The following is a 17,775-nucleotide window of genomic DNA, read 5'->3' as shown; positions in this document are numbered from 1 at the left end:
CAGGCAGCATCTATGAAATAGAGTAACGAGCCGATGCTTCGGGCTGAGAATCATCACCAGGATGAGAACTGATGGAAGGGTCTCGGCCCGAAGTGTCGAAGTGTCGACTGTTTACACTTTTCCATAAAGGCTGTCTGTCCTGCTGAGTTCCTTCAGCATTTTGTGTGTGTTGCTTTGGATTTCCAGCATCAGCAGATTCCCTCGTGTTTGTGATTTACACACCATTCTGAGGGTGTTTTCCTCAGTTATGGAGCTCTCATTCAGGGGAAAGATCCCCCTTGCCTACTGTCTGTCACAGCCTGAAAGAATCTAACGGATTTCCTCATTTTCACATTGACTGCAGGGAATACAGACCCAACCCACTCACTCTCCTCCCACATAACCAACCCTCCATCCCTGCAACCAGCCCAGTCAGTGTGGGGAACAGTCACTGCGCTCCCTCTATTTCACGGTTATCCTTTCTGAGGAAGTGTGACCAAACCCGGACACTACATTCACGCTGTGCTCTCACCAGGGCCCTATAGAATCCAGTGAGACATCTGTACCCCTCTTCTCCACTCCTCCTGGATCACAGGACAAAATAATGTTTGCTCTCTCATTACTTGTAGTATCTGCATGTTAACTCAAGTGATTTGTTTATGACACCCAGGTCCCTCTGAACATTCCCATGTGGAAATAACTCTTACAGTTTGTTCCTGGGAATGGGTGATCTCACATTTCCCCACATTCTGTTCCATCTGTCCCATCCTCAACCATTCACTCTCTTGTCGACATCCCCCAAACCTTCTCACAACTGACACTGTCCGTCCCGCTCTGCCACAGCCGCAGACGTAGTCACTGAGTTATGTAGCACAGAAACAGGCCCTTCAGCCCAACACATCCATGCTGACCAAGTGGCCAAACAAAACCATTGTCCGTTGCCTGCAGAGGCAATCTGCAGTTACATTGATGGGATTATCGTATTGGCCCCCAATTACCACCAGGAGGTGCAGGAACGGAGATGTTTATGTTTATGGAGAGGTGCCAAGCAGGGTTGTCTTAGTGGGGGACTTTATTTTCCATAGAATTAATTAGATCTTTCTCAATACTTAGATGCACGAGATTTCTTCAGTGAATCCGAAGAGTATTTGAAATATTATGTACAGAGCCCAACCAGAGAAGAGAACATACGGGAATTAGTTTAGGGAAACGAGCAAGGCCTGGTGACTGCTAAGTGTCAGTGAACATTTTGGGAACAGTAATCGCAACTTTTTTTTTGGTTATGAGTAAGAATAAAAACAGATCTTGTATGAAGGTACTGAATTGCAGTAGGGCAAGTTAGGACGGAGTAAGACAGAAGTCAAGGGGCATTGATTGGGAGCAGCCACTGTCAGACAAGTCCATATCTGACATGTGGGAGTTGTTTAAATACCAGCAGCTCAGAGTTCAGGATCAGCATGTTACTGTAAGGAGCAAGGACAAGGATAGTAAGGTAAGGGAACTTCAGATGAGTGGAAAGATCCTACATTGAAGGATATGGAAGGTTTATGAAGCTAAAATCAGACTGGTAATCTTCGGAATATAAAGATAGCAGAGAAATGCTAAAGGAGCTGATAGGAAAGGCCAAATGGCACCACAAACTCTACTTGCAATGTAGGATCAAAGATAATCCCAAGGCCTTTTGATTTGCATTAATAAAACAAGGCTAACCAGAGAATGGAAAGGTCTACTCAAGATTAAAGGATGAATGATGTGGATGAAGTCAGACCAAGTGGCAGAGGTACTAAATGAGAATGTTGTGTAAATATTTACCGAGGAGAAGAAATTGAATGTCAATGAAAACAGAGTGGAGCAGGCTAATGTGCAGAGACTTGTTGAGATTAAGGAGGAGGTTGTGCTGGGACGTCTGAAAAGCAATAAGATGGAAAAGACTCCAGGACCTGAAGGAATATATCCTACAATAGTGAAAGAAGCAAGTGAGTAGATTGCTTGGGATTTCGCAAGGAATAGTGCGTCCTCAATCACAACATGTGAGGTCCCACAGTGCTGGTGTGTTGCAAATGTTGCAGCTTTGATCAAGAAGGTAAATAACAAGAATCCAGGAGCTGCAGCTCCTTATGCACCGTGTTAGAGAACCTGAGATGCAGCTCGATGATTTTCATCTGGTCAGGGAAAGAGTGGAAGGGATAGAGAGTAGCTATAGGCAGGTAGTCCCTCTGGGGCCTGGGGAGACAGGTAAGTGGGTAACAGTCAGGAGAGGGTTGGGCAAGAGGTAGATGCTCATCCTCTGCCCGTCCAATTTATCAAGGCCTTTCACCATTTAATTTCAATTAGGTCAACACTCATTTTCCTAAATTCCAGTGAAGACAGGCCAAAAGCCATTAAACACTCTTCATATGACAAGCTGTTTAATCCTGGAATCACTTTCGAGAACATTCTTTGTAACCCATCCAGCTCATCCTTCCTGAGATAAAGGACCCAAAACAGCTCACAACACTGAGATCGCACCAGTACTTTATATAGTACATTATTATGATTGGTGCAGATATTGTGGGCCAAAGGGCAGGTTGCCATCTGTTCCACATTGTGTACAGTGCTTTATCTAACAGCTATTGCAGGGACATGGTTACAGGGACTTGGACTGCGAATTTGACATTCCTACATGTTTAATGTTCCACATGGAATCAGCAAAATGGAAAGGAGCAGGGTGGATTTGTTTATAACGTGCGGGTGAAGGGGTGGACACAGTGCCATCAAAAGTATTCAGTCTGCTTTGGAGGTTTTCAAGTTTATTGTTTTGAAACGTTGAATTTGGCTTTTTTGACACTGATCAACATAAAAGACTCTGTGGTGTCAAAGTGAAAACAGATCTCTACAGAGTGATCTAAATTAATTGCAAATATAAAACACAAAATAATTCAGTGCATTTGTATTCACCTCCTTCAATTCAGTCATTAGTTGATGCACCTTTGTCAGTAATTACCGTTGGCTCTGTGTAGATAGGTCCCTATCCGCTTTGCACATCTGGACACTGAAAATTTTCTCCTTTCTTCTTAGAAAACTGCTGAAGCTCTGTCAGTTTGAATGTGGTTCATGAGCGAACAGATCTTTTCAAGTCCAGCCACAAATTCTCAATTGGATTGAGGTCTGAACTCTGACTTGGCCACTCCTGGACATTAACTTTGTTTTGAGGCATTCCTGTGTAGCTTCGTTGTTATGCTTATGGTGATTGTCTTGCTGGAAAATAAACCTTCTCCTAACTTGCAGTTCACTTGCAGACTGCATTAGGTTTTTCTCCAGGATTTCCCTGCATTTTGCTGCATTCATTTTATCATCTACTTTTATGAGCCTTCCAGGACCTGCTGTAGTGAAGCATTCCTACAGCGTGATGCAGCCTCCAATGTAATTCACGGTAGGGATGGTGTGTTTTTGATGATGTGCAGTGTTTGGCTTACACCAGACTTGATGATTAGTCAGATGGCCAAAAAGTTGAATTTTGGTTTCATCAGACCATGGGACCTTTTTCCAGCTGGTTTCAAAGTTCCCCCTCAATGTTTCTGACTAACTCCACGTGAGATTTCATGAGAGTTTTTTTCCATCAGTGGCTTTCTCTTTGTCACTCTCACATAAAGTTGTGACAGTGAAACAACTAGGCAACAGTTGCTGTATATTCAGTCACTCCCATCTCAGCCACTGAGGCCTGTAACTTCTCCAGAGTTGTCACAGGTCGCTTGGTGGACTCCCTTACTGGCCCCTTCTTGCACAGTCACTCAGTTTTTGAGGATGTCTTGCTCTCGGCAGATTTACAGCTCTGCCATGTTCTTTCTATTTCTGGAGGCGTGACTTAACTGTACTCCAATGGTATTCAGTGACTTGAATTTTTTATACATCTCCTGAATTGTGTTTTTCAATAACCGTTTTGCAGAGGTTGCTTGGAATGTTAATCTGACTTCATGGTGTAATTTCTCCCAGGATACTGATGCACCAGCAGCTGGACCTTCCAGATATCAGTGTATTTTTACTACAATCTATTGAAACACCTTGACTGCACACAGTGATCTCCACTTAACTGATTATGCAATTCCTAAAACCAATTGACTGGACCAGTATTGATCTGGTGAGTCATATTAAAGGGGTGAATATGTGGACAGGCAAATATTTTGTGGTTTTTTTATCTGTAATTAAATTAGAGCACTTTGTAAAGATCTGTTTTCACTTTGACAAAAAAAGTCTTTTTCCATTGATTAGTATCATAACAACCCAAATTCAATGCACTGTTTTTCAATACTGCAAAATAATAAAACATGAAAACTTCCAAGAGGCATGAATACTTTCATAGTGGGGATAGTGATTGGGAAAGGGGGAAGGGAAAGACATGGGGAGGATATCAAAGAGAGATGAGAATAGAACTGTGATTTTTATGAGAGACTTAATCAGAAGCAGATTGGGATACCTCTGCACTGAGTACCTTTGCTCTGTGAGCTGCAACAACCACGACCTGCCAGTGGCAACCTATTCTAGTTCTGTTTCCTATTCCCATACCCACATATCAGTGCCTTACAGCTGTCTTAACCGGGTGTCAGGGTGGTAATGGGGTCAAGCTGGCACTTCCTATCAAATGCTGCCTCAAAATGCATCTGTCAACCAAATCCAGCTCCTGGCTTTTACATATGGCTTAGCTACTAAGCCCGATGGAACTGTTTCTAGTGCCAGCGGAAGGTGCAAATGGGTTACTGGGATCATATAACCAACTGCTTAGGGCAGATGGGGCTTGTCACCCACATTTGGCAGCTCATCCAGTGGAAGGAAAATTCTGATCTCAAACCCCCACTGGCTTGAGGCTAGACCCATTCAAGGGAAAGGTATTGGGAGTAAACTCTGAGGAAAAATACAGAACTGGATTCCCTGTCAGTCCGATGTTCAATGCAGACATGCAATCCTGTGACACAGCTGGTGCCTGACTGCATTAGTCTTTGTTGTTGCACTGGATTCATCAGCTGCGTGGAGAGCAGGAGCCCCTGCATGGGCAACAGCTTGCTTTATATAACGTACTACCCTGGCTTGCATATTGACTTTCACAGCGAGGGCAGAATATCCATGGTCGACCCTGACCAACGGAGGGCCATCACCAACATGTCTGTCCATGGCTTCCTCTCCTACTACAATGAGGCCAAGTACAGGTTGAATGAGCAACGCCTCACATTCCGACTGTGTCGACTCCAATCTCAAAGGCGTGACCATTGATTTCTTCAAATTCAGGAAATCACTATCCTCTGTTTCTTGCCACACTCCACCTCAGTGCACATTGCACTTAATGTCAGTAAGACAAAAGAGTTGACTGAAGGATGGGTAAGGCTAAGGAACATGAACCAGTCCGCAGAGGGATCAGAAGTGGAGTGAGGGAACAATTTTGAGTTCCTGGGTGTCAATATCTCTGAGGATCTAACTTGGTTGCAACATATCGATGCAGCAACAGTATAAAGAGAGCAAGACAGTGGAGATATTTCATCAGGAGTTTGAAGATATTTGGTTTGTCACTTTAAAACACTCAAAACCTTATACAGATGTATTTGATATATTATTTGTTATTTCTGTTTCTGCACTATATTTAATCTACATAATATCCATATACACACACATTCTATAATTTACTTATTCTTTCTATATTATCATGTCTGCATTGAACTGCTGCTGCTAAATTAACAAATTTCCTGACACCTGCCGGTGATAATAAACCTGATTCTGGTTCTGACTCTGAATTCATCCCCACAGACGGATGTGGCCAAATCATTGGGTATATTGAATGATGAGGTTCTTGATTGTGGGGGTGGGGTATGAGTGTTCGCGAAGGTTAATCTGTCATGATCTCTTATTCCTGGCAGAATGGGGCAGCAGACAGGATGGGCCAAATGGCCGAATTCTGCTCCTGTGTCTTATGGTCTTGGAGCAGCTGCAGGACATTTCAAGGGGAAGGTTGAGCAGCCGGACATCGTGGTGGACAGTGCATGTTGGTTATAGCAACGTAGGGAGGAGGAGGGATGTGTTCCTGTGCAGTGAATTTAGAGAAATAAGACAGAAACTGAAAAGTAGTAAGCTCTATATTACTCCCAGTGACACTTGTTAGCGCATGGAGATACAGACAGATACCACTGCTGAATGTGTGCCTGATGAGCTGGTGCAGGGGACAAAGATTCAGATTCATGGATCAATGGGGATAACTACTAGGAATGATTGACAGAAACTGTTCACTCCCTAGGGTCTTCATGGGAAGGAACAGTTTTCTCCCTCCTAAAACTGCAGGGAATAGTTTTAACATCACAGGTTGGAGGTTTAAAGAGGATCTGCAGGGTGAGGTGATGGAGGTGGATAAAATTATGTGACACATACAGAGGTGAGAGAGACAGAGATAGTTTCTCTTGATGTGGGTGTAAAACTAAAGGAAATAGTTTTAATTTGAGAGGTGGGAAATTTAAAGGGAGTTTGAAGGGTAAGTATTTCACAGTGAGGTATTCCAAGTGAGCCATCAGAGGAGGTGTTCGATGCAGAAACACACAAAGTCTCTGGTCACGAACAGTTCTCAGGAACCTGTCATTACTGTGTTCATCCTGCCCTGGTTGATCTTCCAAGTGTTGAGTCCATTGTTTTCCATCTGTATTAACAATCTCGATGAGAACGTGGTAGACTGGATCAGCAAGTTTGCAGATGACACCAAGGTTAGGGGTGTGATGGACAGCAAAGGCAGCTAGCAAATCTTGATGTAGGATGTGGAGCAGGTGGCAAAATGAAAGAGTTTACAATCTGGAACACACTGCCTGAGGGATGGTGTAGGCTGGTATTTAATGACCATCTGGATGAGCATTTGAATCACCAGGGCAGGGTAGGAGACACCCAGATTAGGGGTGCAGTGGACAGTGAGGAATGGAAACAAATGTTGGCATGAGATGTGGACAAGCTGGAAAAGCAGCAGATGGAACTTAATGCACACAAGTATGAGGTGTTTTTGAACATGGGCTTAACGTGAGAAATGTGTGGTTTAAAGAGGATCTGAGGGTTACAATCTGGAACACACAGCCTGTGGGGGTGGTGCATGCAGATATTTAAGGACCATCTGGATGAGCATTTGAATCACCAAGGGTAGAAGACAGACCCAGGGCTGAGTTAGTGGAGACAGATTCTCGATGTTCAGTATAGACATGCAGAAACCACTAACTGTGAAAGTGCAGTGGGAACCTGGAACACAGACTTCAGGATGGACTTCCCTAAAACACTCAGAACCCAGGACGAGGGACAATACTTTTGTTACTGAACAAAAGTATTAATGGTCACACAGTAAACCAAAACCCTCAAAAGGTGACCAAAATGCTCCCATTCCCTGTGCACCAGTAACAGTGCTTTATATGGGAAATTGGTGAAGTCCTCTGGTTAATATTAGGAGAGATGGCTGACAGCTTCATCACAGTGGGAGGGTACAGGTATCTTCTCAGAGGATAAGGGGTTCACTGGAACAGGCTCATAGCTGAGAATGAAGGTAACAAACCCACTGCAGTGGATGACTGCTGTCGTCAGGGTTGTACAGGATAGAAACAAACCCTCTGGCCCATCACATTTATGCTCCTCATCACGCACAGCTATACGAATCCCATTTTCCTGCATTAATTTCATATCCCTCCAAGCCTTGCTCACTGAAGTACCTGTGCATCTGTCTCTAATACTGTTACACAGTTCCCTGTATGTGGCATCACAGGTAGACAGGGTTGTGTGTTCTACCTGCCTTATCAGCCAAAGAACTGCCTCTCATTGGAATTATACAAAACTGTTTAAAGACAGATTTAAAGGGGATCTGAAGGGTACTTAGTTCACACAGAGAACAGCTGGAATCTTGAATTAACTCCCAAAATAGAGTCAGTGATTTATACAGAACTGAAACCGTCCCTTCGGTAAAACTCATCCACGCCGACCAAGTTGTCGACCTGAACTCGTCCCATCCGCCTGCATTAGGCCCGTGTCCCTCTCAACCTTTCCTATCCATGTAACTGTGCAAATATGGTTTAAATATTGTACCTGAGGCAGAGAGCCGGTGCGGTGAGGCGCTGACAGACACTCACTGTTCCGTGGGCAGGAAGAGGAGAGGCCGATTCCCACAGTGGAGCCGAAACACCAACAAATAGAGACCGACTCCAACATCTCAGACTTTTCGCCCCGCCCCCGCCCTGGACTGTTTCCAGGGAAACAACGTCGTTGAATATGTGACGTCAGCTCGTTGTGTTCGGTGAAGATTGAATCACGTGACTGGGTGGGGCAAAAGGAGCTGTCAATCAGTGCAGCCACGAGAAAACATGCGAGAATTGTAAATAGAATCGGTATGGGATGTGATGTGATGTGGGGTGGGTTGGATTTCCAGGAACGGCGGCTTAAACAGGAACGGCAATAGACGACGACAAGCAACCAAACAATGCGGCGCGGCCATTACTTGATTAGCCTCATTCCTTGCAAGGATGTTTGTGTCACTCCAGTGTACAGTGGGCAAGGGGGTTTATACTCCAGCTGATGTTGAAACTTGTTTAAATTTCTTACTGGGAGCACTGTGTGGAGTGATGACCCAAAGAACAGCTGCCCCCTATCTTTCATCAGTCCTCCTCTTCAGATAGTTGATGACAGGGTCACTGTGGAGAGCCGAATTTTCTATGCAATTTAACAGCAGCCACAATCCATGTATTATTCCTTTGCAAGACAAAAGGGATGCGGAGAGCGTGGAAGTTACAGCAAGTCAAGTGAATGTAGAATGTGGCAAGGAAAGTTTACAGAGAATGTCAAACAACCCAGACAAGAATGGTCTTTGAGAGCTTAGTGTCCCTGTGCACAGCAGGGGACTGGAGCCATTTTAAGCACCAAAACAAGATGAGGATGCACACGATGAGTTCCGATCTGACAGTTAATGTTGGTTACAAGCAAGAGAAATGTGCAGATGCTTGAAATCAGAGCAACATCCACAAAATGCTAAAGGAACTTAGCAGACCAGGAAACATCAATGGAAAAGAGTAGACAGTGGACGTTTCGGAACGGCACCGTCGAACAGGACTGATATTGGTCAGTTAACTTACTCCTCGGTGGGACTTTGCAGGAGTTAATAGCTGACAACAAAACCCCGGTTTAATGTGCTCGGAGTGATGGAATCTATCACTGAGTTTAACAACGAACGGTGATGAGATATAGATTCTCAGGGGACATATGAGGAAAGAGAGTGAACGCCCCTTTCTTCTTGGAAGCCTCTACCGTCCCGGGCTCACAGCAGCCCGAGTTATTCCACCTTCCCAATGCCCAATGAATTGATCGCGTAAACACAAGTTCTCTGTCGGCTTTGATTTGTCGTTTTAAGACAATATTCTTCTTGAAGAATGTTGCAAAACTCTTGCTTCTCCCCGTCGGGGAATTGAACCCCGGTCTCCCGCGTGACAGGCGGGGATACTAACCACTATACTAACGAGGAACTGCAAGTGAAAACTCTTGGCATGCGTATTCAAGAGTACACGAGGATAAATAGATTTGTCTTGATGTTTATTGATTGCAATACTGGAGCCTTTCACTCGTGTCCTTCCCACAACACTGTCCCAGTTTTCTCGCTATCTCGCTATTATAGCTATTTCTCCAGCGATATAGTCATTTTTTTGTGTTCAAGGATTAGTGAAACGTACCGTTCTCATTCGAGCCCAACTCCGTGTTGTTGGAAAGATCATTTTTAATCACAGTATATATATCAGATTTTGTTATGGTTCAGGAGGGAAAAGATTTGTAGCTCATCGAATCCACTTCAAACAAACTATTCACTGAAAACTGGCTTTTGTGTATCTCCGGGCTGTCGGTGAAATGCGACCTCAACTGGATATATCAGGAACTGCAGCAGACTGAGTCACCAGAGTTTGAAACCAGTCCCAGCCACGGTCATACACTATTGGAGACGGTTCAGGACCCGAGTCCCCCGCAGAATAATAGAACGATGGTGATATAATGCTGAACATAGCTGTCTTCCAGGTAATTGACGCAGGTTCGATTTCCGACGATCGTAGTTAGTAGAATTTTGATCTTCCTCCATCGAAACGATCAGATGAAAACCGCTCACAGAATCCGATCCGTGCAGACTTCCAGCGTCCGGGTGCTCTAACCCTGCCGACTGGCGTACGAACTCCCGAAATTATTTAAATAGATGAGTGAGTGTAAAATTACTATTCACCCTAGGCTGGCCGGTGGATCACGGATGGATTTGCTGTCCCTCACATTTTCCCCGGTGAACCGATCAGTACAGCTCCCTGTTCTCACTCTAATCCAGATTCCCACAACAAACCAGGACACATCAAAACATGTCGGATGATGTGTTCACACTGAGTGTGTCAGTCTACTCACCACCCACTCTGTGTAATTATACCCTGTGGCATCTCTCTCCTCATTCCCCGGCCCCATCATTACGACATGATAGATAGGTATCTTATGGATAGGGGAATCAGGGTATACGGGGACAAGGCAGGAACCAGGTATTGATCGTAGATGATCAGCCATGATCTCAAAATGGCGGTGCAGGCTCGAAGGGCAGAATAGTCAACTTCTGCACCTATTGTCTATTGGCATCTGCAGATTTACTCGTGTTTTCAAAACATTTTATTATGATTTACAAGTATAATATAGAATCAGAGTATCATGCAACCCTGACACAGGCCTTTCGGCCCACAGTGTCCGTGTTGACAATTAACTACCGATCACAACAGAAAAGAGCTCGCTTACCAGCTATTGCCTCCAGTGTCTTGAGGATTCCAGTGCTCGTCCGGACAATTCTCTAATATTGTGAGTGTACCTGCCTCCACCAGCCACTCAGCATGGGTTCCAGATTCCAAACACCATCCGCATGAAGTTCTTCATCCGATAAAAGAGAGTTGAGGGTAGATACAGGACCAATACAAAATGACGCTGGAGATATATTAACGTGAGATGCAGAGATGGCAGAGGAACTGAATGAGTATTTTGCATCACTCTTCACAGTGGAAGTCAGCTGCAGTATACCGGCCATTCTAGAGTGCCAGGGAAGTGAAGTATGTGTAGTGGAAATTACGACCGAGAAGGTGCTCGGTATGCTTAGTGGTCTGATGGTGGATGAATCTCCTCGACCTGATGGAATGCGACCCCGGTTTCTGGAGGAAGTACCTGGAGAGATTGTGGAGGTATTAACAATGATCTTTCAAGACTTGATAAATTCTGCCATTGTCCTGGATGACTGGAAAATTGCAAATGTTACTCTCCTATTTAAGAAGGGCACGAGGCAGCAGGATGGAAGCTAGAGACCAATTTGCCTGACATCAGTGGTTGGAAAGTTGTTGGAGTCGATAGTTAGGGATGATATTCCGGAGTAGCTGGAGAAACATGACAAGTTAGGCCAAATCCAGCATGGCTTCCTGAAAGGAAAGTACTGCCTGGCTAACTTACTGCAATTATTTGATGAAATTACAAGCAGGGTAACAACGGGGATACAGTGGATGTGGTGCCCTTGGATTTTCAGAAGGCATTTGACCAGGTGCTGCACAGGAGACTGTTGAGACAGATAAGAGCCCTGAAATAACAGGCAGGTAACTAGCATGGGTGAAGCATTGCTTGATCGGCAGAAAGCAGAGAGTGGAATAAATGCATACAATTCTAGCTGGCTGCCCGTAACTATTGGCGTTCCACAGGGGTCGGTGTTGGAACAATTGCTTCTTATGATCTATGTCCATGACTTGGGCTATGGGATTAATCAAATAATGGCTAAATCTGCCGATAATACAAAGATAGGTGAAGGAGTGGGTGGTGTTGAGAATACAGAGACCCTGCAGACAGACTTAGATAGTTTAAAGGAATGGGCAAAGAAGTGGCAAATGAAATAACATATTGGAAAGGATATGGTCATGCACTTTGGTGGAAGAAATAGACGGACAGAATACTATTTAGCTGGTGAGATAATTCAAAGATGCAGAGATGCACAGGGAATTTAGGAGCCCTTGTTCAGGATACCCTGCCGCCACCATCGTCCCCGTGCCGAAGAAGTCTTCAGTGTCTTGCCTAAATAACAACGTCCCGTTGCACTCACATCCATGATCATGAAGTGTTGCGAGAGGCTCGTCATGAGGCATATCAAGACCCTGCGAGCCCCATCACTGGACCCACTGCAGTTTGCTTACCGTTCGAACCTCTCAAGAGACGATGACATTGCCAATCACCCTCCACCTGGCCCTAACCCACCTGGACTAAAAAGACACATATGCTCAGATGCTGTTCATAGACTTCAGTATTGAACACAATCATCCCTCAGAAACTGGAAAGCTGAGCCTACTGGGCCTGAACACCTCCCTCTGCAACTGGATCCTAGACTTCCTGGCTAGGAGACGTCAGGAAGTCCGGATCGGGAGCAGCATCTCCAACACCATCACACTGAGCACGGGGCCCCCCAGGGCTGTGTGCTCAGTCCACTGCTGTTCACTCTGCTGACCCACGACTGTGCAGCAACGCACAGCTCGAACCATATCATCAAGTTCGCCGATGACACGACCGTGGTAGGTCTCATCAGCAACAATGACGAGTCAGCTTACAGAGAGGAGGTGCAGAGGATAATGGACTGGTGTAGAGCAAACAACCTGTCTCTGAATGTGCACAAAAGAAAATAAATGGTTCTTGACTTCAGGAGGGCACTGAGCGACCACTGCCCGCTGAACATTGATGGTTCCTCTGTAGAGATCGTTAAGAGCACCATATTTCTTGGTGTTCACCTGGCGGAGAATCTCACCTGGTCCCTCAACACCAGCTCCATAGCAAAGAAAGCCCAACAGCATTTCTACTTTCTGCGAAGGCTGAGGAAAGTCCATTGCCCACACCCCGTCCTCATCACATTCTACAGGGGTTGTATTGAGAGCATCCTGAGCAGCTGCATCCCCGCCTGGTTCGGAAATTGCACCATCTCGGATCTCAAGACCCTGCAGCGGATAGTGAGGTCAGGTGAGAAGATCATCGGGGTTTCTCTTCCCGTCATCGCGGACATTTACACTACACGCTTCACCCACAAAGGAAACAGGATTATGAAGGACCCTTCGCACCCCTCATACAAAAACTTCTCCCTCCTGCCGTCTAGGAAAAGGCACCGAAGCATTCGGGCTCTCACGGCCAGACTATGTAACAGTTCCTTCCCCCAAGCTATCAGACTCCTCAATACTAAGAGCCTGGACTGACACCTTTCTGCTCTATTGTCCTGTTTATTATTTCTTGTTATGCCTGCACTCTTTTGTGCACTTTATGCAGTCCTGGGTAGGTCTTTAGTCTAGTGTAGTTGTTGTTTATTTTTCTCTGTGTTGCTTTTACATAGCTGAGTCTAGTTTTTGTACTGTGTCCTGTAACACCATGGTCCTGAAAAACGCTGTAAGGACGGAGCTGTGTGCTCCCAGCTTCCATAATCTGAGAAAAAGCCAGAGAGTAAACAATAAATAATGAGGAATGGGAACTCTGAGAGCACATCCAAAGTTCAAAGTAATATCATTATCAAGGTAGGTATATATCACAATATTGCACTCTGGGGTTTATTTACTTGCTGGCCTACACAGTGGATCTGAGAAATACAACAACATCAATGAACGAAAAACTACACACAAGCAGAATGGCAAACAACCAATGTGAAAATAAGTAAATTAGTAATAAATAGATAGATAGCAGTAAAAAAAGAAATAACCCTTAGATATGAGCCTGCATGTTTGAGGACTGCGCCTGTAAGCCACGGCATTGTCATGCGCCGGGATGGTCGTTGGGAGCCTGTTGAGAGATGAGCTCGGTGGGCTGGGATGTCTGGACTATGAACATACACATTCCGAGTCGTTGTATTTTACTGATATTCTGCATGTGCTTGATGACTTGTATGTGCTGGGACTGGGCATCAAGCCTCGGTGTGGCGGGGGTGGGTGGGGGTGGCTGTGGTGGTTGTCGGGAATATTTTATTCCTTGAATCTGATTTTGGTCCGTTGATAATGTGTTTTAGCACCTGGATGCACTCGGATAGCACCGGCTCCTCATGGCCACATTATGGAGAGGACAGGATTATACCAGGATGTGTGTGGAGAAGGTTTACCGGGTTAAGTCCTGGGCGCTCAGGATGAGGCTGTTCGTTACAGATATCTCCTTCTCTCAGCTTCTGCGTCTCCGCTGCATCTGCTCTCAGAATCAGGTTTTCATTCTAGAACAAAGGAGATGCCCTCAAAGGGGCGTCTCTCCCTCCACCATCAACTCAACTCTCAACTGCATCTCTTCCGTTTCCAGCATTTCTGCTCGAACACCATCTTCCCGCGACGTCTCCAGTGACATGGTTTCGCTTGTCCACACCTACCACCACACCAGCCTCCGTGGCCGGCACGTAAGTATCTGTAGCTTCCGCCATCCCCAGTTGGATCCCATCACGAAGCACATCTTTTCCTTCTCTGCAATATGTCACCCCCACCCACTTCCTGATTCCACACGGACCGCTCCCTATGCGACTCCCTTGTCCATTTGCCCGACCCCACAGATCTCTGTCCTGGTACTTAAACCAACAAATGGAGCAAGTGCTGAACCTGCCCCTACACCTCTTCGCTCACTGGTTTTCAAAGTCCATGTGAGGCGGCATTTCACCTGCGAGTCTGGTTGGGGTCATATACTGTGTCTGGTGCTCCCGGTGTGGTCTCTTGTATATTGGTGAATAAGACGAAGATTGGGAGACCATTTCACCGAGCACCTACGCTCCCTCTTACCAGAAGAAGCCGGATCTATCCGTGGCCACCCATTGTATTTCCACTTCCCATTCCAATTCTGATATGTCGATCCATGGCCTCCTACTGTCACGATGAGTCCACACTCAGGATGGAGGAACAACACCTGGGCAGCCTCCAACTTGATGGCATGCACATTGATTTCTCGAACTTTCATTAACGCCCCCTACCCCACCCGCGCTCTCCTTCACCAGTCCCCTTCCCTTTTTCCGTCACTCACTTTATTTCTTTGCCTGTCCATCGCCTCCCTCTGGTGCTCCTCACCTTTTTCTTTCATCCAAGGCCTTCTATCCCTACAACTCAACCTCCCCTTCTCCAACCCCGTATCTCACCCTGTTCCCTCCCCCACCATTTAAATCCACTGCTCATCTTTGTTTCTCTCCAGCTGCCGAGCGGTTTCGGCCCGAAACGTGGAATGAACTTTTTCCGCATCGATGCTGCCTGGACTGTTGATTTCCTCAAACCGTGCGTGTGTGTGCGTGCGTATGTGTGCGCGTGTGCGTGTGCGTGTGTGTGTGTGTGTTTATTGCTTGGAACTCCAGCATCTGCAGATTCTCTCTTGTTTCTGTGATGCATGAAAACGGCTTCGCGTTTGGTGACGGAATCTGGGCCCAGAACAAAGTGCTAGCCAACTTGGTCTAGGCCCGGTGCCCGGGTCTTAATGTGAGGTATCATACACCGTTTAGACTATATAAACGACGGCCAGATCGGGGGCGTGAGCTGACTTCCCTCGCTCTCCGCGATCTTTACTCCTCTCTCCATGGTGCAGTTCTGTCATTGAATCAATTTAAACGCCGGCCCAGACAGATTGAAAAGACTTCTTGTTGGTCGCGACGAGAGCCGGTTTCTCTTTATCTCCGCGATAGTCATCTCTATGGCGCTGAGCCTGAGAAGACTGCCTCCGGCTTCTGTGCACCGTGCCCGCTAATATGATGAACTGATAAGGGAGACTTTCGGCCGAATCCAAATTGTTGTTCGCTTCAATTGTTTACATGATTTGTATTTTTTTCTCTTTTGCGTCGACTGTTGGTCTTTTATTCAGTTAATTACTTTTCCCCTGCTAATTCAATCTTCAATCTTGAAATAACTTGTTACAGAACATCATCTGCTCGGAATTCGACGGGCCATGTAGTCGACTCACACTAATTCACGGGTAGTTTGCTGTGAGTGTTAGAGTGTTGACCGTTTAAGCTGTTTGGAAGTAGGTACAGAGGAGATGTCAGGAGTAGGTATTTTTGTGCGCAACGAGTAGTGAGTGCATGGAAAGGGCTGCCGGCGACTCTGGTGGACGTGGATACAATAGGGTTTTTTAAGAGAGTAGGTACATGAGGCTTAGAAATATAGAAGGCTATGGTTATCCCCAGGTAATTTCTAAAGTAAGTACATGTTCGGCACAGCATTGTGGGCTGAAGGGCCGGTATTGTGGTGTAGGTTTTCTATGTTTCAATATTTCTATGTTCGTTTACGGAACTCATAATTAGTCGAAGGTCACGCTTTATTGTCTCTGCACAAACAACAGCCTAACGATGCTGACTCCGGGCAAACACTTGGAAAGTGAATTCTACTGTTCCCTCTGTGCCAATACTCACTCAGACAACTTGTCCAGTTTATGGCACCGGAGTAGGGGGATCTTCGTGGGCCAAACAGTTGATCATTTCCTCTCCAGCCCCTGGCGTGTGGGTTCTTCTTCGCGATGGGGATTCCCCGGAGTTGTCACTGAGAGCACAATCGAAGTGTCCACATGTATCCCTGTTCCTTACCAACTAAACATTGCATTCCAGTGTCATTGGCTTGCTGTAGGTCATTTGCTTAACCGTTTATACCATTTTATTAGCTCTGCTCCAGGCCAGCATCCATTTATTACCCTCCTCCCAGCAACTGATAGTCTACAATTTATGGTTGTTCGTTCTCTTCAGTAACCAGCTCGAATCACTCCAGGCAGCCACTGATCTCCACAAACCCGCATCTTCTGATATATCAAACGACACCTCACAGATCTCCCGTCCACTAAATTTCCTGAAACATCATTGTGTCTACTTTAAAATACAGAAAACACAGCAACTCCATCTCACAAAACGGAGAATGTAAAACAGTTTCACAAAATGTCAGCCTCCATCTCCAATCACATGGCTGGAACAAAGACAATTGATACGTCTGCTTCCACTGTCCCTGATCCGTCGAGTTCTGCGCTTTCTTTCATATTTTACATCCACCCTGACCAACAGACTAATGCTCCCTTTTCCAGGACGAGGCTGAGATCGTACCCAAGTGCAGGACACAGGCGCGGAGGTAGAGTCATGAGGCGTTAACACAGTCGCGAAAGGGGAACCGGTTTCCAGGAGAGTCTTTACACGGAGACAACTTTCACCAGGATTTATCCAGGAAATGATGCGGAGCTTAGAAATGAGAGTCCTCAGGAATTTATGATCAGTCCAAACAATGCATGGGTGCTCCACCCCACCCCACTGCAGCCAGTGCCTCCAATGTTAGCTTGATTGCCAGTAGTTCCCGATTGCCCACGTCGGAATTCCGCTCGGCGGGGGACTGTCGGCGAGAAAAGAAGGCACAAGGGTACAGCTTCTCGTCAGGACTTGATCGTTGAGACAGGTCTGACCCTACCCCGGAGACGGAGGCGTCGACCTCATCAATGAACTGACGGGAGGGACCAGCATGGGAGCGGTTGTGAACCGCCTCCTCAGGTGAGTGAATGACGAATCAGCCTCGGAATCCCAACAAAAAGGTGTTGTAGGCGAGGAAAGTCGGGTAAGGGGCGCCGCCACCCGAGTGTAATCCCTGATAAGTCGGCGATAAATGTTTGCAAACCCCCCAAAAAACGCTGAATGTGCTTGGGGGTTGTGGGCCTGGGCCATTCTTCCACCGCCCGGATCTTCTCGAGGTCTGCCCTCAGCTGCCCACTCTCAATGATGTAGCCCAGGAAGCTGACCGAATGGACGTGGAACTCACATTTCTCAGCCTTCACAAATAACTTGTTCTCCCA

At 46.1% G+C, this 17,775-nt stretch overlaps 2 protein-coding genes and 1 non-coding gene across 5 annotated transcripts in view; 1 reads left to right on the top strand and 2 right to left on the bottom strand.

The window, feature by feature from the left end:
* LOC132383853 (histone H1-like) overlaps positions 1 to 8,194 on the bottom strand; it is a 54,181-nt gene extending 45,987 nt beyond the window's left edge. Inside the window, exon 1 of one of the 3 annotated variants that reach the window (XR_009508777.1) lies at positions 8,041 to 8,194. The gene's annotated coding sequence lies outside the window, so the exon portion shown is untranslated. The remainder of the gene's footprint in view (positions 1 to 8,040) is intronic. The other 2 variants (XR_009508778.1, XM_059955051.1) reach the window with 2 other exon arrangements.
* LOC132383852 (uncharacterized) overlaps positions 1 to 17,775 on the top strand; it is a 110,836-nt gene that overhangs the window by 36,966 nt on the left and 56,095 nt on the right. The window lies entirely within an intron of this gene.
* On the bottom strand, positions 9,395 to 9,466 carry trnad-guc (transfer RNA aspartic acid (anticodon GUC)). Its single transcript has one exon. It is a non-coding gene; the product is annotated as a tRNA-Asp (tRNA).

This window comes from Hypanus sabinus, chromosome 31, assembly GCF_030144855.1.
Source record: "Hypanus sabinus isolate sHypSab1 chromosome 31, sHypSab1.hap1, whole genome shotgun sequence".
Classification (NCBI taxonomy): domain Eukaryota; kingdom Metazoa; phylum Chordata; class Chondrichthyes; order Myliobatiformes; family Dasyatidae; genus Hypanus; species Hypanus sabinus.
The sequence above is the reverse complement of the archived record's forward strand: the minus strand, read 5'-3'. Positions and strand labels throughout refer to the sequence as shown.